The sequence below is a fragment of the Lactuca sativa genome, chromosome 8, assembly GCF_002870075.4.
Source record: "Lactuca sativa cultivar Salinas chromosome 8, Lsat_Salinas_v11, whole genome shotgun sequence".
NCBI lineage: Eukaryota > Viridiplantae > Streptophyta > Magnoliopsida > Asterales > Asteraceae > Lactuca > Lactuca sativa.
In genome coordinates this window covers 147,692,787-147,717,338 of record NC_056630.2, presented here as the reverse complement: position 1 = coordinate 147,717,338, position 24,552 = coordinate 147,692,787, and the positions used below count along the sequence as shown (strand labels likewise).

Below are 24,552 nucleotides of genomic sequence, written 5' to 3'. Positions count from 1 at the left end.
ACCTCTTAACCCATTAAGACAACAAAACTCATGCATGGTAGGGTAATAATTACCAAGACCACATTTTTATGCTTTTAAACACTTCAAAACTTCTGAAAAGATAGTGTAAATTGATTGGAGTAGCTCATACTCAAAATACCAAACTAATGGGACCAAAATAACACAACTTTCATGGACAAACTAGATCTAAGCATAGCTTCATCAAGTTCAGAGTTGTTTACCTCCAAATGATGTTGCAACTCTGGATCCAAAGAGTCCCACTCCTCCAGGATGATCCTCTCTTCTTCCTCTCTCCTTCAAGGTTACCAAAACACCCATAAAATGCTCAAAAATGGATTAGGGTTTGCTTGGGGACAAAAGTGGGTTGGAGGTTGATGAGGGAATGAGCCTTGGGGAGTTAATGATGCTTATAAATGGTGTAAAACCTAAAAATTAGGGTTTAAGGTTTCGAAACATACGCCCCACCTATGTGAGCTCCGCCCAAAATTTACAAAAATGCCACTATGGGCCATTTTGCAACACTTTCCATACACAAGGGCTAAAATGAAAATAATCTTTATACTTAGGGTTTAAAATGGAAATACCTTAATATCAAAATGTTAAAAATCTCCCCCAATTGAACTAGACTTCATCCTCGAAGTTTGTTGTTGTGAACAACTCTAGGTAATGCTCCCGTATCTCTGACATGGGTTCCTACATCCATTCGGGACCCTTCTGATTATGTCATTAAACCTTGACCAAAGACACCACCTTGTTGCATAAGACCTTCGTCTTCTGATCTAAGATATCTACCGGTTTCTCAACATAGTTCAGGTGGTCATCAACCTAAATATCCTCCATAGGAACAACCGTTGAATCATCAGCCACACACTTTCGAAGCTGATACACATGGAAGGTGTTGTGAATCTAACTGAGCTCCTCAGGAATATCCAATTTGTAAGTTACCTTGCCACCCCTAGAAATCACTTAAAATGGCCCAATATGTCGGGGCCTCAACTTTCCCCCTCCTGAAGTGTATTGCACCCTTCTAGGGTGATACATTTAACAAAACCATGTCGCCAACCTGGAACTCCAACTCAGATTAGCGCTTGTTGATGTAACTTTTTTACCGGCTCTTAGTTGTCTGTGATCTCTGTCTAATCTTTTGAATAAGATTTGTCATCTAAAGGACTACCTCAATCTTTCCCATGACCCTATGACCCATCTCTCCCTAACAAACTGGCGTACGACACTTCCTCCCATAGAGGAGCTCAAAAGGCGGGGCAGTGATACTCAAGTGAACTGTGGTTGTAAGAAAACTCAGCTAATGGAAGGGAGGAGTCCCAATTCCCACCGAAGTCTATGACACAGGCTTTCAACATGTCCTCGGATGTCAGAATGGTCTGCTCACTCTGACCGTCAGTCTGTGGATGATAAGCAGTACTAAGATTCATCCTTGTGTTGGATTAATGTCTAAGTCCATAATTATAATTGGTAAGACTTGACCCGACCCGGCATGGTCCATTTGGGTTGCATGGCATCATGCATTTAGATAGACTATAATGAGAGAAATAACACTTAAGGTTGGTTAATATATTATAAGTTCTAATATATTAATAATATTATTTAATTAGTATTGATCAAGAATTAATCTAGGATTAATTAAGTGATCAAAAATAAGACTAATTAAATATATGGGTTGATTGTGTAAATCATCCATACTTATATAGTGGGCTAATGCTCCATGGATTATCTAGTTGGGCCAAAACCCATAAAATGCTTCATGGATGCTCCATGGTGTTTTTGTACCCATGGATCATGCAAATGAAAGGCCATGTCAATTAGGGTTTACCTGGTGTAACCCTAACTATATATGCATCTTATTCTTGACCAAAATTCGCACTAGTATCATTCTAGAGAAGGGCTAGCCGATTTCATGAAGTGTGTATGTTCTCTCAATCTATTCCAAGTGTATTTGGTGTTGTGTGAACCATTTGAGGTGTCACACTTGGGGCACTAGGCACTCAAGCTTCATGAAGACTTTCTACATCAAAGAGGTATGTAATTCTAACTTGATATATTCATATGAATCATGTTATTATGCTAGTTAGGATGAATACCTTGGAAAGTTTATATTTGCATGTATAATAGAGAAAACATAGATCCAAGGTATTTAGGGTTGCATGTACACTTAGGAGTGTTAGAATGCTCAAAACCCAACACCTCGTACCCAGCTTCCTCATGGAACTTCTGCCAAAAACAAGATGTGAATCGAACATATCGATCAGATAAAATGGAGACTGGAATACAGAATCTCACAGTCAAATTCCTTGACCATGTCAAGCCACTTACGCTGCCTCATATTTAGATTCAGCTAATTCATGATATATCTCAAACTCTTGTGGTCCGTGTAGATAGTACACCAGGCCCCATAAAAGTAATGCCGCCAAATCTTGAGAGCGGACACCACTGCTCCTAACTCCAAATCATGAGTCGGATAATGACCCTTATGCGGATTCAACTGCTAAGAAGCATAAGCAATAACTATCCCTCGTTGCATAAGAACTGCCCCCAGAGTGGTGATAGATGCATCACAATATGCTATAAAATCCTCAACAACCTCGAGGAGGGTTAACACAGGGGCCTCACATAACTTCTGCCTCAAGGTCTCGAATGCAGCCTGCTGCTCAGGCCCCCAATAGAAATCCACGTCCTTCCTCGTTAGACGAGTGAGGGGTACCGCAATCTTGGAGAAGTCCTACATAAATATCCGACAATACCCTACTAAACCCAAGAAACTCCTGATCTCCGAGGAAGACTTCGAAACCTCCCACTGCATCATGACCTCAATCTTGCCCGGATCGACCAAAATCTCATTCAGGTTAATAAGATGCCCCAAGAATTGGACCTCTCGTAACCAAAACTCACGCTTTATGAACTTGTCATACAATCGTTCTCACCTCAACACTCCCAGAAACTCTCAAAGATGCTCCTCAAGCTGTTCTTGGGTCTTGTAATATACCAAGATCTCATTGATGAAAACAATGACTAGTTGGTCGAGCATCAGCCTGTATACCTGATTCATCAAATCCATAAATTCCACAGGCGCATTGGTGAGCCCAAATGGCATCACCACAAACTCGTAATTGTTGGATTTTCTCTCTAAGTCCATAACTATAATTGGGCTGTACTTGACCCGATTGTAGCATGGTCCTTTTAGGTTGCCTTCACCAGTGCAATTTGATTGGATGGACTTTTGAGAATAAGGTTATTTATGATTTATTAATATAGTACAAGTATAATATATTAATATGAAATCATATTATTTAATTAGTATTGATCAAGAATTAATTTTGAATTAATTTTGTGGTCAAAAGAGACTAATTAAATATATGGGGATTGGTTATTTAAATCAATGATTCTTATAGTGTGGGCCAATGATCCATGATTATTTAGATGGGCTAAACCAATGAGACAATACATGGATAGTCCATGGAGGTTAAACCCATGGAGCGTAAGAATGTAGAAGGTCATGGAGAATTAGGGTTTACAAACTGCAACCCTAGCATTTGCTACACTATAAATAAGCCCCCTAATGCCAAAAAATTTACCCCTATTCATTCTAAGAGAGTGAATTTGATTTTGTGCTAAGTAACTTATTCTCTCAAGCCTCCTCTTGCATATTGGTATTTTTGAACCATTAGAGGCATCACATTTGGGGTGCTCAAGCTTTTAAGGGTCAAGAACTACAAGTCCTTCTAAAAGGTAAGTCATCTAACTAGTTATATCATTCAATTGTTCAAATGTATGCTAGTTAGGACAATGCTTTGGAAAATTGAAAATATGCATGTATAATTAGAGAAAACATAGATCCAAAGCATTTGGGGTTTCATGTGCACCATAGGAGTGTTATAGTGCTCAAAAATCAACTGTGGTATCAAAGGCTATGATTGTTTTCTGTTATACTTGATGTCTATTGTTTTTCAAAGTTGAAAAATATCGATTTTCTTCCTTCTGATTGGTGAACTCACCGAGTTCACTGGCTGACTCGACGAGTCCACCCACTAATGGACCAACTCGACGAGTCCAGTTCATGTACTCGCCGAGTTGGTGCTCCTGTGTGCAGAATTTCAAGTTTTTGGCCAGAATTGGATTAAGATCATTACCCCAAACTGTTTTTTGAACCATGAAATCTGTTTTTTGATATGGTAACGATCATGCTTGTCCAATCAAAAGATAATTGTCATAATTTCAAGATTTTTATTAGTTTATATGATTAGGCTAATTTCTTGAAGATTGTTGATATGAATTATCTTGTTCTCATGAGTTTAACTAGATCATGGAAGTAATAATTTGATTATTGTGTTAATTAAAATAATGATCTAAATTCCTTTAATGGACTCCGTAACTTGTCCTCAGGTTATGGAAAATGAAAAGTCTCATACATTAAAATGACATTAAACTCATAAGTTATGGAAATGAAAGGACAATTGTCAAATATTAAGATAATGGGTAAATTATTTGTATTATTTGATATGAATTGTCTTGCTATATGAGTTAGATTAGATCAATAGAATATTATATGATAATTTTCCTTGTTAGAATTTATCTAAATGTTCGTTAATGAGTTCCATAACTTATCCTCAAGTTCTAGAACATGAAAAGTCTTATCATAAATGTTTTAATGAACTCCATAACTTGTCCTCAAGTTATGGAAAATCAAGAGTCTTTTCATAAAACCAACATTAACAAATAAGTTATGAATATGAAGAGTTTTGACATGTTTCAAAACTTTCCCTCAAGTTTTGGATTTTGTAAAGTCTCACTAATGAAGCTTTAATTCCAAACCCTAGAGTTTTAAAAGTTAAAATTCAATCCTTATACTTTATAATATTATAAGTTTAATCATATATATATATATATATATATATATATATATATATATATATATATATATATATATATATATGTATAAGACAAGTCTGTCTTACTGTTAGTAGACCTCATTCACGAAGTCGGTCTATAAGAGGGTATAAGGTTACTGCCTATAAAATGGTGGTTTAATGGGTGTCCACTCTCACCCACGGCTTCCTTGACTGGTGGAGGGTCATTAGTCGAACGGGTAGGATAGGACATTAATTCTCCCTCATTGAAAGTATAATGATAAAAATAAATAAAGTAGCTAAACTTTTATTAAATTCTCAGTCTTAGTTACTTTCGGAAAATGTGAAAATTGTGCTAATCCATGAAATTGCACTTTGCACATTGTTAAGTCGTTAGTGAAGCGTGTGTGGTTAACCGACACACTAATCTGGGACTGGCAATGTATGGAAAAGGGTAGCTTGATGTTAATCATTCATCAATGGAGCGTGTGTGGTTAACCGACACATTGATTAGGTGATTTGTAACGTTGGGTGTACCAAGCTAATTTGTATGGTTATTCACACCTTGTTTGTGATCCTCAGCATCCCAATCACAAACTTGAAGGGCACAATCGAGATTTAAACATACCATTGAAAAGTTCAATGAATCTCAAAGGATCTAGGAATTTCAATTCAATTAAAACTTAATAATCTATTTCATTTTTCATGATGGAAACTGGTAAATCGTCATTTACCTACCTTCAAATATTTTACAATCACTACTAGAAAAACAGCCTTTTACGACGCGCAAAACACGACGCTCTTTGATTTATGTTACGCATTAGAGAGTGACATTAAAAAAGTATCATCTCTTCAAATATTTTAAGGATTTATGTCGCGCATTACTGAGTGCCTTTAAATTAGTGTCTCATGTAAAAATATTAAAAACACGGAAGGCACTTGTGCGTCATCTGTGAATGTCGTTTTATATTTTTTTTAAGAAACGCGCGTGTCCGAGGGAAAATGAAATCCCCCAAAATTTTGAACACCCGCCATCCTCTTCCTGTGTACTCTCTACACCCGCCAAATCGATTTCATTCTCTCCCTTCCTTCTCTCTGCAACCCCTTCCTCTGCGATCGACTTTCACTTCCTTCTTTGTGTAAACCCTAATCAAACATAACGCATTTGCAATGGTAATGTCTTCTTTCACAAAATAGACGATTGAGCGAAGAACTAGGGCTTCTGATGAATCGAACATCACCAACAATGATAGCTACCCATCATAATTTGTTTTTTCTCTCGGACTCCACCATTCCAACATCGCACCACAACAGCGCTTGCATCTGCTGCATCTTCTCCATCATTGGATTCTGGTTCTGGAAAGCTCTCTCTTTTTGAAGCAGAAGGCATAATCTCAGCTTCTTGGAATTGTTTGTTCTATTTACTGAAGAAAGCAGAACAGAATCAAGTAACATTCCGAGCTGCAAATGTTGTAACTACTGCTCTACCATTTTTGGTCTCCGGTATCCATCGTCCATGTGAACTTCTCCTAAATCCAACTTTACTCCGCTCTCTGAGTTTGTTTTCTCCGTAATCGATGCATCCACCTTCTCGTCTCTCCCCCTCCACCGTGTTTTCTCTCATCTCTCTCCTCCATAGATGGAGATTGTCGGAGACATGAAGGGAGTAACCGAAGGAAACCCTAAAACTACTCTGATTGCATAAACACTTCTTCTCCTGCGACTTTAGGTAAGTCTCTCCTCCATAGAGTATAATTTCTGCTTTCATGTTTTTTCATCTTTAATCTTTCAAACCCCTTTCTTGTTCTTCTTTCAGTGTTAGAATTTATCTGGATTTAGCTCTTTGATTTTATAAGATCTTCATAAATTGTTCGGGTTTCTTGATTTTTGGAACCTGCATGTTTATTTTCCTTCCCAATCTGGGCATTTTTATCTGTGATTAGTAAACAAATTAGGGTTATGATTCTTAAACATCCAATCCTTTTGCCTTTGTTCTTGTTCTTAATGTTTTTCTTTTTTAGAAAATTCCATCGTCTTTAGTTCTTGATCTTGACTTTGAAGACACCCATGTGTTGTTTAGTTGAAATTCAGTTTCAAGATCATGATTCTTCATTAACTAAATCAACTTGTCAATCTTACCCTGAAGTTGCTAGTGCTGGAGAAAATTACCATTTAGCGTTTGAGAGTTGGAATTGAAGATATGGAATGGAATTGAAGCTCATTTAGTTGCAATAATGGTCACATCTGTGATCTGTTATTGCTAGGCAAAATGGGTCCCAATCATCAATTACAACAGCAAGGGTAGTGCCCTATGCTTCTTCAGTTCCAATTGAAGGTTTAGTAAATTAAAGCTTTAACCAAGGTAATCATCTAGGGTATCAAAGTTACTGGGATGCAACATATGCACATGAATTGACAAATTTTCGTGAACATGGGGATGCTGGTGAAGTTTGGTATGCATATCTAATTGACTATGACATATACCTTCTTTGACAAGATGCTTTTTTGTATGACTTTTTAAATTCTTTCTAAAGGTTTGGGGCAGATGTCATGGAAATGGTTGCTTCATGGAAAAAAGGACTATGTGCTGACATTTCACAAAGACATTTACAAATTCAACATAAAATTGATGACTCTGAGTCTGTTAGTCAAGAGGATAAAGATTTAGCAAGATGGAGTGTTCTTGATGTTGGAACAGGCAATGGGCTACTTCTTCAAGAGCTTGCTAAACAGGGGTATAGTATTATACATAATAACACTTATTCCTCCTTTTGGTACGATGATAATTGATAAATCATTCTTTATTACTTTTGATGTTAGTATAAATAGGTTCTCTGATCTCACTGGAATAGATTATAGTGAATGAGCAATTAGCCTTGCTAAAAGCCTTGCTAATCGTGATGAATTTATTGGTATCAAACTATTGGTTGATGATGTTCTTGATTTTTTATTTACTCATATTTAACGTCTATTGGTAAGTTACAATTTGCATTTACTCATATTTAATGTTTTTTATTTTTGATTTTACAGCTCCTAATATACATCGATCCAACAGCACAAAGTTCCAGGGATATGCTTGGTATTGACACTCGAGGTTGAAAACTTCAACGTCATGTCAGGGATAAATATAAATTTATTTCAAGTTTGGTCCATTATACCCTTGGTTGACATTTATAAAAAAACTTCCTAGAAGTTACTAAAGAAACAGTCGTTGCCACCTTTGTGCTATTCATCAGGTGTTAAATGGCTTCTACCAACCTTGGACATGGCGGAGTTGGCAGTTCCAGAGTTGTTACCGGCTTGAATTATTCATCTAGTTCAGTTGACTGGCTCGGGAGAGAGATGCTTGAGATGCGACAAGGTAGAACATGATGATGAAAGAGTGAGTGCAAGTTCCTTTTCCCTTATCATAACTTTTCTTATATATCATTCATAAAATTCTTATATATCATCAGTTGTTATTGATAATCTGTTCATGTTGGATTTATATTGCAGGAAAGTGAACCAGAGATAGTACATGGTGTGGGTTCTGAAGCAAGGCATGTTATAAGAACAACAACACACCCGGTCTTCTTTCTGACTCTGTCATGCAGAAATCGATTGCATCACTTATTCCCTTATTCTCTTGTGAGTATAAAAAATTAGCTACATCATTAACCTAATTTGTGAATTATTGATTTTATTAATTGTTGGAACAGGGGAAACTTGGGGAAACTTGTGATTTCTTTCTTAGGTATCTAATTGCTAATTTTATAGCTACATCATTAACCTGCTACGGTTCCTATTTGAACTTTGAAGTGTTTTCTGCCTTTTTGACCATTTTACCCCTGCTCTGTGTTTTGCTTAGTTGTTGTGTTTGTTGGTCTCAAATTTTTTCCCATGCTTTTGGAGCTGTGTGGAGCTTGCTGCCACCTTTTGGAGCTGTGTGAAGCATTCTAGGTGGTTGTAATGATCAGTCTAAACAGGTTTGGAGTAATGAATTTTCAAGAATTAGCATTTTTCATGGGTTTCAACTACAATTTGTTATTTAATTTTTATATGATATAAAGGCTTAACATGGGTTTCAATGTTTCATGCAATTTAAAAAGCAAATTAAAACAGAGCTTTGAGAATTTAATATATGTACATATGGTGGTCAAATGAAGTTGTGTACAAAATGTTATATGAAATGGATGTGGGAGTATTATGTGGATGCTACAACAGGTAGGTAAGCTTCAATTTCTAACTTTTAATTTCTCTCATAAGTTGAAAATTTGATTTCTAGTTTCCATGGATCCAACCTTAATGTTTTTCATCCTCAAAGGTAATACATGTTTGCTGAAGTACCAAACGACTACGAATAGATATAGACTCTACAAATGTTCAGGTGGGTATTTTTTTTCTGAAATTCACATAACTATATCTTTGATAGTCATGTTTGTTTGTTCGGTTGTGCAAGGACAATTAGATGGAGTTTGACAGCACATGCAGCTAGGGAAGTGGATTGGAGTGGGATAGAAAATAGAACAAATGTAGCTAGGGTAATTGTTTTCTGAATTTGGTGTAACTATATCTTTGATTTTGTTTTTCATCTTACCTTTTATGATTTGAGTATGAAATTTTATTTTATATTATGCAATGGATTGTATTTTTTGTATATGCTATTTTATTTCTATTATGAGAAATTAAATGCAAATTTAATTTGAAAATTAATAAATATATAAATTTATTTTTTTTAAACATTTAAATTTACGATACGCAAAAATGTGTGTCATCTTCATTTATGACATGGCCTTTCTTGACAGGGGCTTTCTTGATACGCATTGCGTGTCATTAACACGCGCGTCGTAAGGTTACGACACGCGAATGCGTGTCATCTTCCTTTATGACAGGGCCTTCCTTGATACGCATTGCGTGTCGTAAATGCGCGTCGTAATTGCGCGTCGTAAATGAGCGTCGTAAATGCGCGTCGTCTATAGACGACGCGCAAAAGCGCGTTGTCTCTCTTTATGACAGGGCCTTCCTTGACACGCATTTGCGCGTCGTCTGAGCCTTTTACGACACGCAATGAGCGTCGTAAAAGGCTGTTTTTCTAGTAGTGAATTGAATTAGGACATCTCTCTTCGAAATTGTAAAATAGTGTGTTGGGTCCTAACCTTAATATTTCGTTTTGAGTGTTATATTAAGGACTTAAATCAACTAACTTGCATTTCTCCCTTTATAGATGTCTAGGTCAGACAACTATGGTCTTCCTGAATCTGTTGGAAAAGGCTTTCCACATGAAGATGATATTCCACAATATCGTAGTTCACTTCCTCCATCTCCTCCAATTATTCTCCTAATCCCACAAGTTCAAAGACTTGAAAAGTTCAAGGTCACTCAAGCCCTATTGGTTGGCAAACATCAAGATGGAAGGCCTATGTGTGCATATGTCTTGGAGATGAAGTCACACATGTCTTGGAGATGAAGTCACACATTGACAGGCTGGGAATTTTAGGAGTCATTGTGTCGAGGAAGTTGGCTGTTGACTTGGTTGTTCAGTCACTTCCCGAGTTGTATAGTCGGCTTGTTAAAGATTACTATATGACAGACCGCAACATGTCCCTTATCTATCTTACATATTTGCTAATTGTTGCTGAACCAGCAATGATTTGGCGCACCGGTAATGCAAATTTGATAGGAATATTTGCTTCCCAAACTTCCATGGACATTGACAATGGAAACTGTAACAACTCAATTTTCGTGTCCAAAAGTTTCATTTTCATAAATTACTTTAATTAAAACAATCGTAGGAAAAACATTGACAAATCATAACATCTCATAAAACCATGTATAATGTCTGAAAATCCAAATCGTAAAATGGTGATAATGTCAGAGTACAATCCCAAGGAAACTCATAGTGCGGAATCTGGGGTGTGTGTATGATGTGCAGCTACCGCGCCGGCTCCTTCCCCTTAGCTGAAGAGGCACCTGAAACAAAACTGAAAACTGTAAGAACACAGCTTAGTGAGTTCCCCCATCGTACTACATACCAAAAAATCACATAACATACATATGCTATCAGGCATATCTGGGTGCCCGACCTACCCCTTCGGTCCTATCGACCGGATAATGCCTAAGATATCTGGGTGCTGGCCTCCCCTTCGGTCTTGTCGACCAGATACTACCTAGCATATATGGGTGTTGGCCTCCCCTTCGGTCTTGTCGACCTATAACCAGGGACTATTTCACCCCCTACTACTACCACATAATATCATATCACATATATCATAATCTGGCTAGCATGGTTGGGTACTAAACTACCCCTGGGGTCCTATCGACCGATAGACGGAGACTATTTCACCCCTACTATTGTCACATAATATCGTAATATACTAGCACATAAAACATAACAGGTAGCAGCAAGTCTAGATGAATATCATAAAGACAAACATCTCATATATAGCTCCTATTAGTGGGCTGGCATTGTGGTCGTAGACTCACCGCTACTAGAAGGTAACTCGCCTAAAAAGGTTGACGGCTCAAAAACTACTCGGCAACTGACTGACTACTGCTCCAATAACCCTCCGACTATAATCCCACAAAACACTCAGTTAGAATCTGATATCTACTCTTAGGGTAAAATGACTATTTTACCCCTAACCAAGTCCAAGTCAAAGTCAACTTTCAGTTGACCCGACTCGTCGAGTTGGGCCGCCAACTCGTCCAGTCCCTAACACTTTACCCGACCTTATCCACAACTCTACTCGTCGAGTTCAACAACGACTCGACGAGTTCCCCCTCCCTTATGAACGTCGAATGAATCTTCATCATAACATCTCATAAAACCATGTATAATGTCTGAAAATCCAAATCGTAAAATGGTGATAATGTCAGAGTACAATCCCAAGGAAACTCATAGTGCGGAATCTGGGGTGTGTGTATGATGTGCAGCTACCGCGCCGGCTCCTTCCCTTTAGCTGAAGAGGCACCTGAAACAAAACTGAAAACTGTAAGAACACAGCTTAGTGAGTTCCCCCATCGTACCACATACCAAAAAATCACATAACATACATATGCTGTCAGGCATATCTGGGTGCCCGACCTACCCCTTCGGTCCTATCGATCGGATAATGCCTAAGATATCTGGGTGCTGGCCTCCCCTTCGGTCCTGTCGACCAGATACTACCTAGCATATATGGGTGTTGGCCTCCCCTTCGGTCTTGTCGAGCTATAACCAGGGACTATTTCACCCCCTACTACTACCACATAATATCATATCACATATATCATAATCTGGCTAGCATGGCTGGGTACTAAACTACCCCTGGGGTCCTATCGACCGATAGACGGAGACTATTTCACCCTTACTATTGTCACATAATATCGTAATATACTAGCACATAAAACATAACAGGTAGCAGCAAGTCTAGATGAATATCATAAAGACAAACATCTCATATACAGCTCGGCAACTGACTGACTGCTGCTCTGATAACCCTCCGACTATAATCCCACAAAACACTCAGTTAGAATCTGATATCTACTCTTAGGGTAAAATGACTATTTTACCCCTAACCAAGTCAAAGTCAAAGTCAACTTTCAGTTGACCCGACTCGTCGAGTTGGGCCGCCAACTCGTCGAGTCCCTAACACTTTACCCGACCTTATCCACAGCTCTACTCGTCGAGTTCAACAACGACTCGACGAGTTCCCCCTCCCTTATGAACGTCGAATGAATCTTCATCTGACTCGCCAAGCCGGATGAACAACTCGTCGAGTTCACCTTCATCTGATAAACAAGTCATGTCCTTGACTCGTCGAGTTGTATGAACAACTCGTCGAGTCCATCTTCAACTGCAAGGAGATTGCCTTGGACTCGCCGAGTCCGTTCTTGCACTCGTTGAGTCCAATGAACTCCAGATCTAAGGCTAAGTCCAATACGTTGGGTCACTTCCTTGGACCCTCTAAAAACCCTTCTCAAGCTCAACTGGGTTCCTTCAAATCTTAACAGAAAAGGGGAGTTTCGCCTCGGACTCGCCGAGTCCCAAGAACGACTCGTCAAGCCGGACACGTCCAAGTCTTATTTCTCGATTTCCAGCGTACAACTCTTGACCAAAAGGTAGATCTAAGCTCCTTCAATCATTCTGGCACGTAAAGTTACAAACTTTATGTGCATGCATGGGACTTTGAGCTCAAAAGGACATAAAATAAGCTCTTAAGATGCATGGGACCTTAGATGGGTGCAAAAGTAACCCTTAACTGCCTTGTGACTACCTTAATGACTTGATTCTGAAGCCTCAACCCCCAACCATGCTTGCAATCATGGTTGGTCACCAAAAATGGCTTATAAAAGCCTTAAATCTCCCCAAAAATGGATCTATCAAATGAAAGAGCAAGGTTACAGCTTTATACCTCCAATGAACTGTGGAAGATGCACAAACTCGGGCTCCCTTGGTCTTCACTTGTTTCCTCAAGTCTTTCCCTCCCTCCTTATGGTCACAACTAGCAAGATCCACCAAAAATGCCTTAGATCTTCTCAAAAACGGCTAGGGTTTGCTATGGGGAGTTCTGGAAGCATTTGGGGACGAAAGGGAGGCTGAATAAGTGGTTTAAATAGGGTGCAAACCCTCCTCTAGGGTTTTGTCCGAACAACGCCTACTCGCCGAGTCCGGACGCGGACTCTTCGAGTAGGTCATTAAACTTCTACGTCCAATACGCTCCTACTCGACGAGTTGGACCTCAACTCGCCGAGTCCAATGCCAAAATTCAAGATACTAGAATAAAATACATACCAGGAACTAGGTGCAACAAATCTCCCCCGCTTATTTTAGACTTCGTCCTCGAAATCTGCTGTTCGTGTTGGATTAGTGTCTAAGGTTGTAACTATATTTGGTAAGTACTTGAACCGGTTGTGCATGGTCCTTTTGGGTTGCCTTCACCATAGAAACTTGACAGGGTGATTTGTAAAGAGAGAAGAGATATTATTAATATATTATGAGAATAATATATTAAAGGAATAATAATATTATTTGATTGATATAAGTCATAAATTAATTGAGAATTAATTTGGTGACTTAAAGTGGTTAATTGAATAAAGGGGCATAAACTGTCAAATGTATGATAGTTGTGTTTTTGGGCTATGAATCCTTATGGATATTAGGGGGGACGAATTTTAGGGTTAGGATATCTTAAATTCGTCCAAGCCTCATATCTAGAAGGATCTTTGGATTGCTTAGGGCCTAAGTTATTCAAATAGGGTTAAGGGTGTAACCCTAGTAGCTCATAGTATAAATAGACCCCATGGGTGAGGGAAATCGGCCACTCTTGCAAGAAAGAAACCCTAGAGCCAATTTCCTCACCTCCTCTCTCTCTCAAGATCATCCTCCTGTTAGTTGGTGTTTGTAAGCCATTAGAGTAGTGACAATTGTGACTCTAAGCTCCAAGACCAAGAAGTTTCAAGCAATCAACTTAAGTTATTCTTCTAGATCTGATTTCATATGTTATGATTCAATTGTTTACACTAGATCTAGAATTGTAAGCCTTGGATACATTGCATGTTCAATTAGAGAAACCTAGATCCAAGCAATAGGGTTTGCATGTGCACATAGGAAAGTTCTTATGGCTCAAACCCATCAGTGGTATCAGAGCTTTGATTGATTTCTATTGAATTGATGCTTTGGTTGATTGTTTTGCTTGAAAAAATTCGTTTTTTGTGACTCTGACTGGTGAACTCGGCGAGTTCCATTATGGACTCGGCGAGTAGCTCCAACTCGGCGAGTTCACAGTGGAACTCGACGAGTTCTAGCGCTAGTTAGAGTTGATTTCGGTATTTCTTGCTGTTTTGCTTGAGGATACTTGCCTTAATTATTTTGGGTCATTAAAATCCGAATTTTATCATATATTTGAGTATATTCTTGACCAAACAAAAGATAATTACCATTTAATTGAATAATAATTTCCTTATATGATAATAATTGATTATTTGAATTAAATTGGTGAATTGTCTTGCAAGTAATATTGACTAGATCAAATTTAAATAATCTAATTAGTTGATTTATATTATTTGCTATTTGATCCTTATGTTTTGAAAAGTTTAAAACTTGTCCTCAAGTTTTGAAATTTAAGTTTTGTGATTAAAAGTTTAATTTGAATAATTTAAATTTCAAACCCTAGAATTTTACAAGTTTAAAATTCAACACTACACTATTATATTATTACAAGCTTTATATATATATATATATATATATATATATATATATATATATATATATATATATATATATATGATTTAAAATGCTAGTCTTACCGTTAGTAGGCCTCATTCACGAAGCCAGTCTATAAGGTGGGTATAAGGTTGCTGCCTATAAAATGGCGCTTAATGGGTGTACACTCACACCCACCGCTTGCTTGATTGGTGGAGGGTCGTTAGCCGAACGGGCAGAATAGGGCAATCCTCTCCTCATTAATAAGTTTAAATCTATATAAAGTAACTAAACGTGTTTCATAAAATTCCCAATCTTAGTTACTTTAGGAAAAGTGAATTGATGCAATCCCATGAAATTACACTTTGTACCCTTGCTGAGAAGTTAGTGGAGCGCGTGTGGTTAACCGGCACACTAATTGGTTCTAAGCAATTGTAGCAAAGGGTGACTCATTGTTTGTCATAGTTCGATGGAGCGTGTGTGGTTTACCGACACATCGAATAGATGACTGTAACAATGAGGGCATCACGTATATTTGCATGGTTATTCACACCAGCTTTGTGATCCTCGGCATCCCAGTCACAAACTAGAGGGGCATATCGAGATTTAAACATGCCATTGAAAAGTTCAATGAATCTCAAAGAAATCTAGGAATTCTCAATACATTTAAAACTTAAGCTTATGTTTTTCATGGTGAAGAATTAGTGAATCGTCATTCACTTACCTCCAAATTATTTGCATGTTGGATTACGGCATCCCTTTTCTAATGTGTAAATAATGTTGTTGGATCCTAGCCCTAATTTTTCATTTTGGGTGTTAATTAGGGACTTAATTCTAATCAAACCTTGTTCCTTTCTATTTGTAGATGTCTAACGCGAACAACACTGCTACTAGCTCATTCACGCTAATGAGCCTTTGTCAAAAAGTGACTTTTAACGGATCAAACTTTAGCAAATGGAGAAGATACATTCGCACGATTATGCGCTACGAGGACAAAGAGTATGTCCTCGACGAGAAGCTCGAAAAGATCAATCCAGAAATCGCTACTCCCGAAGAAATGGCTGTCTTTGAGACCCATGAGCGTGATGCAACGAAAGTCCATTGCATCATGCTAGCCACAATGAACCCCAAATTCCAAAAGTCCTATGAGGGCATGTATCCGTACAAGATGCATCAAGACTTAATGGAGAGATACCACCAAAGCGCAAGGCAAGAGCGCTATGAGATCATAACGAAGATGATCACTGCTAAGATGGGAAGTGGAGAGTCTCTAACCGTGCACTTACAAAAGATGCAAAGATATGTTGATCGTCTTCGCAAGTTAAATGTTAACTTTGCGGAAGATTTGGCTATCGACATTGTTCTTCACTCCTTGCCGTCATGCTACAACCAATTTAGGATGACCTACCACATGAACAAGGAAGAGGTCACCCTAATCAAACTCCAAGGGCTCCTAAGGACTGCTAAGAGCAACCTCAAGGACAAGTCTGTTGCATTAACTCCCAATCCACCCGTTGCTCCTGTTTTGGCTATTGGGCAGGGAAGGGGCAAGAAGAGGAAGGCTTCTTCAAAGAGCCACCACAAGGGAAAGTCCCAAGATGGTTCCTCTTCTAGTAGGACCAAGGTTGGCCTTGCTAAGCCCAACCCAAACCCAAAGGAGGCAGAGTGCCACCATTGCCACAAAATAGGGCATTGGAAGAGAAGCTTCCCGGAATATCTGCAAGCCATCAAGGATGGGAAGATCAAGCCATCTTTCGCAAGTATTTACACAATTAAATCTAATGATTCATCTCATGCTATTTCTTGGGTTCTTGATACAGGATATGGTTATCACATTTTTTCTGATTTGCAGGGACTAAGAAGAAATAGGGATGTGGAGTGTGGAAGAATAAATCTAATAATGGGGAACAGAAGATCGTCGCTTGTGACCAAGATTGGAGTGTATTCTCTAGTGCTTAGTAATGGATTGAATTTAGATTTAAATAATTGTTGCTACTCGCCAGATATGGAAAGAAACATCATTTCATTTCATGGTTTATTTAGACAATGATTTAGATATTCGTTTAATAATGAGAATGGTTTGATTTATGCTTATCTAAATGGTGCTTTATATTTTGAATCAACGCCTTGTAATGAAATTTATGAAACTGTTATGGTTGTATATAACCTAGGAAATGATTTGTTGTGTATGGATTCTTCCAATAGTATGGATAAAGCATGCTTGTGGCATTGTCGTCTTGGACATGTCAACAAGAAGCGCATAGCCTAACTCCAAAAGGATGGAGTGTTGGAGTCATTCGACCTTAGGGAAGATGACACGTGCGAATCTTGTTTACTTGGAAAGATGACCAAGTCACCCTTCACTGGCACTTGTGAGAGGGATGAGGGTTTATTGGATCTCATACACACCGACGTGTATGGGCCCTTTAGATCCACCACAAAGGATGGGAACCGCTTCTACGTGACTTTCATCGATGATTATAGTAGATATGGGTATATTTACTTAATCAAGCACAAGTCAGAAACGTTTGAAAAGTTTAAAGAGCTTAAACATGAAGTGGAGAATCAATTGGGCAGTAAAATCAAGATGCTTCGATCCGATCGAGGAGGAGAGTACCTAAGTCTTGAATTCCACGACTATCTCAAGGAATGCGGAATAGTTTCGTAATTGACGCCACCTAGGACACCGTAGTTGAATGGTGTGGCAGAAAGGCGTAATCGAACCCTGTTAGACATGGTTCGTTCTATGATGATTTGTGCTTCACTACCTATCTCATTCTGGGGGTATGCCTTAGAGACTGCCACCCATATCCTTAACCGAGTCCCTACAAAGAAGGTTGCCAAAACACCTCACGAGATGTCGACAGGGAAAGCTCCCTCGTTGGCACATATCAAGGTTTGGGGCTGTGAAGTTTTTGTAAGACGAGAAACTCACGACAAGCTCGAACCTCGTAGTGAGCGGTGTATTTTCATCGGCTACCCGCATAAATCCTTTGGATATCTCTTCTATAGACCGAGTGAGAATGTTGTCTTCGTTGCGAGGAGAGGAGTTTTCCAAGAACGAGAACTCATAAGCCAAGGGGACAGTAGGAGGAAAATCGATCTTGAAGAGATTCAAGAGTCGAGCGATAAAGGAACCTCTAATGCCGGCACTCAACCTGAGGAGGAAACTCCGGTTGAACCAATTGACGAGTCCTTACCTCTTAGACATTCCGAAAGAGTTAGATTTCAACCCCAGTTTTATGGCTTTCATATTACTACCGAAGGGGACACGTATATTAGTGATGGTACACTAAAAAATCTAGATGAACCTAATAGCTATAAGGAAGCCATGGCAGGCCCAGAGTCTGCAAAATGGAAAGAGGCAATGGAGAACGAGATTCAGTCCATGTATGACAACCAAGTTTGGAATTTGGTTGACAATGTGCCCGGACGTAAGACGGTTGGGTGCAAATGGATCTTCAAGAAGAAGACCGACATGATTGGGAATGTGCACACATATAAGACGCGATTGGTTGCGAAGGGCTTTACTCAAACTCTCGGAGTTGACTATGATGAGACCTTCTCACCAGTTGCTAAAATAAAGTCTATTAAGATGATGCTAGCCATTGCTGCATTTCATGATTATGAGATATAACAGATGGATGTCAAGACCACTTTCCTTAATGGGAAGTTGGCTGAGGATGTTTACATTGCTCAGCCAGAGGATTTTGTCAATACGAAGCATCCTAATAGAGTGTGCAAGCTTGAGAAGTCCATTTATGGACTTAAGCAAGAATCTCGCAGATGGAATCTTTGCTTCGATGATAAAGTCAAAGAATTTGGATTTGTACGAAGTGAAGATGAATCATGTGTATATGTCAAGGCCAGTGGAAGTATAGTTAGCTTCCTCGTTTTGTATGTCGATGACATACTTCTCATAGGAACATCCCGACTCTGCAGAAGGTTAAGTCCTGGCTCGGGAAGTGCTTCGCTATGAAGGACCTCGGAGAGGCTTCCTATATTTTGGGAATAAGGAAAGTGAGAGAACGAAGTAAGAGACTAATAGGACTTAGTCAGAATACTTACTTGGATAAGGTACTAAAACGTTTTAGTATGGAAAACGTCAGAATACGTACTTGCACGTCGAATGAATCTTCATCTGACTCGCCGAGCCGGATGAACAACTCGTCGAGTTCACCTTCATCTGATAAACAAGTCATGTCCTTGACTCGCCGATTTGTATGAACAACTCGTCGAGTCCATCTTCAACTGCAAGGAGATTGCCTTGGACTCGCCGAGTCCGTTCTTGCACTCGTCGAGTCCAATGAACTCCAGATCTAAGGCTAATTCCAATACATTGGGTCACTCCCTTGGACCCTCTAAAAACCCTTCTCGCGCTCAACTGGGTGCCTTCAAATCTTAACAGAAAAAGGGAGTTTCGCCTCGGACTCGCCGAGTCCCAGGAACGACTCGTCGAGTCGGGCACATCCAAGTCTTATTTCTCGATTTCCAGCGTAAAACTCTTGACCAAAAGGTAGATCTAAGCTCCTTCAATCGTTCTAGCACGTAAAGTTACAAACTTTATGTGCATGAATGGGGCTTTGAGCTCAAAAGGACATAAAATAAGCTCTTAAGATGCATGGGACCTTAGATGGGTGCAAAAGTAACCCCTAACTGCCTTGTGACTCCCTTAATGACTTGATTCTGAAGCCTCAGCCCTCAACCATGCTTGCAACCATGGTTGGTCACCAAAAATGGCTTATAAAAGCCCTAAATCTCCCCAAAAAGGGATCTATATATCAAATGAAAGAGCAAGGTTACAGCTTTATACCTCCAATGAACTGTGGAAGATGCACAAACTCGGGCTCCCTTGGTCATCACTTGTTTCCTCAAGTCTTTCCCTCCCTCCTTATGGTCATAACTAGCAAGATCCACCAAAAATGCCTTAGATCTTCTCAAAAACGGCTAGGGTTTGCTATGGGGAGTTCTGGAAGCATTTGGGGACGAAAAGGAGGTTGAATAAGTGGTTTAGATGGGGTGCAAACCCTCATCTTGGGTTTTGTCCGGACAGCGCCTACTCGCCGAGTCCGGACGCGGACTCGTCAAGTAGTTCATTAAACTTCTACGTCCAATACGCTCTGACTCGAAGAGTTGGACCTCAACTTGCCGAGTCCAATGCCAAAATTCAAGATACTAGAATAAAATACATACCAGGAACTAGGTGCTACAAATCTCCCCCGCTTATTTTAGACTTCGTCCACGAAGTCTGCTGTTTGATCCTGGAAGAGTTCTGGATAATGCTCCACCGTCTCATCTACCGGCTCCCACGTCCATTTTGAACCCTTCCGATGCTGCCATTGCACCTTCACCAGCTCGACCTTCTTGTTCCTCAGATCCTTTGACTTCTGGTCGAGGATCGCCACAGGCCGCTCAATGTAGTTCAGGCTGTCATCAACCTGAATATCCTCTACCGGCACCACTGTTTAGTCGTCAACCAGGCATTTCCGTAGCTAGGAGACGTGGAAGGTGCTATGAATCTAACTGAGTTCGGCTGGCAGGTCCAGCCGATACGTCACGTTGCCTACCCGGGCTATGACCTTGAAAGGTCCAATATACCTGGGGGCCAACTTGCCCCGCTTCCTGAATCGGATGACGCCTTTCCAAGGCGACACCTTCAGGAGAACCATATCCCTGACTTGGAACTCCATGTCTGAACGATGCTTATTGGCATAGCTTTTCTGCTAACTCTGTGCAGTCTGAAGTCTGCTCCTGACCTGCTGAATCCTATCTGTCGTCTTGAGCACTACTTCGGTGCTCCCCATGACCCTCTGGCCAACCTCACCCCAGCATATTGGGGTTCTGCACTTCCTCCCGTATAACATCTCAAAGGGAGGACGATTGATACTTGTGTGATAGTTGTTGTTGTAGGAGAACTCAACCAATGAAAGGTAAGTATCCCAGCTACCCCCAAAATCTAACACCCACGCCCACAGCATATCTTCCAGAGTCTGGATGGTCCGCTCGCTCTGGCTATCCGTCTGGGGGTGAAAAGTGGTGTTGAAATGCAGACTGGTACCCAATTCTTCGTGGAATTTCTTCCAAAACCTGGAAGTGAACCGAACATCCCTGTCAGAAATCACAGAGACCGGCACCCCGTGTCGAGCCACCACCTCTCGAATATAGATATCGTCCAGCTTCTCAGCCGATATGCTCTCCGGGATCGGTATAAAATGGGCACTCTTGTTCAACCGATCCATGATGACCCATATGGAATCCACTCCCCATGCGGTCCTGGGAAGCTTGGTGATGAAATCCATAGTAATATTCTCACACTTCCACAGGGGAATATCCAACGGCTGCATCTTGCCGTGTGGCCTCTGGTGCTCTGCCTTGACCTTCCTGCAGGTCAAGCACCGCTCCACATACCATGCTACATCCCGCTTCATGCAGGGCAACCAATAATCGAGACGAAGATCCCTATACATATTCGTCGCCCCGAGATGAATGGAGAATCGAGATTTATGTGCCTCCTCCATCAGAACCCGACGCACGCCTCCGTGGTATGGAACCCACACCCGGAGGTGTAGTGTCAATAATACCTTGTTGTCATAGTCGAAGGAGAAAAACTGACCCACTATACGCTCACTCTTCCAATGTTCCTCCTTAATAGCCTCCTGCTTGGCCTCTCGGATCTGCTCCAATAATGGGGTCACTACTGTCATCCGCATGCAGATATCTCTGATCGGCGCTGCCTTGTGGCTAAGCGCATCGGCCACCATGTTGGCCTTCCCCGGGTGGTAAAGGATCTCACAATCATAATCCTTCACCACGTCCAAGCACCGACGCTGCCTCATTTTCAGATTCGGCTGATCCATGAGATACCTCAGGCTCTTGTGGTCCATGTAAATGGTACAACGAACCCCATAGAGGTAATGACGCCAAATCTTGAGGGAAAAAACAACCGCCCCCAGCTCCAAATCATGCGTCAGATAATTCGCCTCGTGAGGCTTCAGCTGCCTCAAAGCGTATGCAATAACGTGCCCTCTCTGCATCAAAACTATGCCCAAACCCGCAATAGACGCGTCACAGTATACCACAAAATCCTCTACGCCCTCAGGCAGGGCTAGGATCGGCACCTCACACAATCTCTGTCTCAGAGTCTCAAATGCGGCCTGCTGCTCGGGTCCCTAATAGAAAGCTACGGCCTTCTTCGTAAGCCGAGTCAAAGGCACGGCTATCTTGTAGAAATCCTAGATGAATCTCCGATAGTAGTAGGCTAATCCCAGGAAACACCAAATCTCAAATGGAGACTTCGGAACCTCCCATCTCATCACGGCCTCCACCTTGGCCGAGTCGACCAGAATCCCGTTCTGATTGACAAGGTGCCCAAGAAACTGCACCTCGTGCAACCAGAACTCGCACTTGGAGAACTTGGCGTACAAGATCTCCCTCCTCAGGGTATCCAAAACCTCTCGCAAGTGCTCCGCATGTTGCTCCTGCTTCTTAGAGTAAACCAAGATATCATCAATAAATACTATCACGGACTGATCCAGCATCGGTCTACATACGCGGTTCATGAGATCCATGAACACGGCAGGAGCATTGGTGAGCCCGAAGGGCATCACCACGAACTCATAATGGTCATAGCGAGTCTGAAATGCAGTCTTCTGTACATCCTCCTCTCTGACCCTCATCTGATGGTAACCCGAGCGCAGATCAATCTTGGAAAACCAAGATGCTCCCTGAAGCTGGTCAAAGAGGTCATCAATCCTCAAGAGTGGGTAACAGTTCTTCACTGTTACCTTGTTCAGCTCCCGGTAGTCTATGCACATGCGATGTGACCCATCCTTCGTCTTGACAAACAGAATTGAGGCTCCCCAAGGCGAACTACTCGGCCTGATAAATCCTTTGTCTAGCAGCTCCTGCAGCTGCGTAGACAACTTCTGCATCTCGGGGGGCAACCGATATGGTGCCTTGGCTATCGGAGTCGCACCAGGAACTAGGTCGATCCTGAACTCCACCTGTCGCTCTGGAGGTATCCCAGGAAGCTCCTCTGGGAACACATCTGCGTAGTTTCGCACCACCGAAACGTCACTCACCGTCGCCTTACCCGCCTCCCCGGTATCCATGACATAGGCGACATATCATGTGCAACCCTGTTGAAGGTAACGCCTAGCCCTCGCTGTCGAGCATAAAGCTGGTCCTCGTTGTGGCCTCTCGCCATGAATCACCAGCTCTCCCCACCTTGGGTTCCTGATCCGCACCAACTGTTGTGTGCAGTCGATCACCGCCCCATTGGGGCTTAGCCAATCCATGTCGATAATAACCTTGTACCCCCGTAGAGGTATGGGGACCAAGTCTACTAGGTAGCGCTCCTTGAATAAGCTCAGCACACAATCTCGAAATACTGTTGATGCTCGCACAGATCGATCATCGGCAATCTCTACCTCTAAAGGGCAATCCAACATGCCTGAAGACTCGGAAAACCTCTTGCTAAGCGCAAGAGAAACAAAAGATCGAGTGGCACCTGAATCAAATAACACCTGTACAGGAATACCGTTCACATGGAACGACCCTAAATATGCATATACAGAGCATATATCAATATCATGAACAACATATAAATAGGTCAGAGGGGAAGAATCATACCCGTCACCACATCGGGTACGGCGCATGCCTCCTCGGTAGTCAACTGGAAAGCCTGACTCCTCATCACTGGGGCCTCCGCCTTGCCCTGTCGGCCATCAGTAATCCGTAGGGTCGCTAGAGTTGGCGCCTTCACTGGCGTTGCTGCTGGTGCTGTCAACTGGGGACAATTGGCCTTCTTGTGGCCCCTATGGTTGCAGTGGAAACACAGCAACTCTGATGTCTGAAAACTGGGTGCAGGGGCGATACAATCCCTACCGTAGTGTCCCGTCTTGCCGCACTTGTAGCAGCCAGACGCTCCCAACCTACAAACTCCCTCATGCAACTTGTCGCATCTCCTACAGTGGCTACGACTCTGTTGGCCTTTCGGCCCAGCATCTGATCCCTTGTTCCTCTTCCTTGAAGACCCAGTCACCTGCCCCTCCTCTTCCTTCCTCTTCCGGATGTGCTCCAAATCAATCTCCCTCTCCCTTTCCCTGGCAATTATAGAATCCAGGGTGGGACAAGCTGAGAAGCTGACATGCTCCCGAATGTGGGCTCGCAGCATGTCGTGGTAGCGGGTCCTCCTCATATCCTCGTCTCTTGCATACTGGGACACCAATAAAGCTCTCTCTCGAAACGTGGCGGTGATCTCCGCCACTGTCTCAGTCGTCTGTCTCATATCCAGGAACTCCCAGGCCAACTGCTGGAGTTCCACCGCAGGTGCGAACTCAGCTCTGAACCGGGTAACAAAATCTGACCATGACATAGCCTCAACAGCCGAGGCTCCCAGAAAGTCACCAACCAACTCCCACCAATCCCTAGCCCAGTCCCTCAATCACCCTGCTGCAAATTGTACCTTCGACCCCTCGGGGCTGAAGTTGGTCAACTGTGCAGACTCAATGTCTGCAATCCATCGTC

The 24,552-nt window shown here is 41.4% G+C and overlaps 1 pseudogene; it reads left to right on the top strand.

Moving 5' to 3' along the window:
• Nucleotides 1–6,929: 6,929 nt before the first annotated feature.
• On the top strand, nt 6,930–7,827 carry LOC128127856 (uncharacterized; annotated as a pseudogene).
• Nucleotides 7,828–24,552: the final 16,725 nt, after the last annotated feature.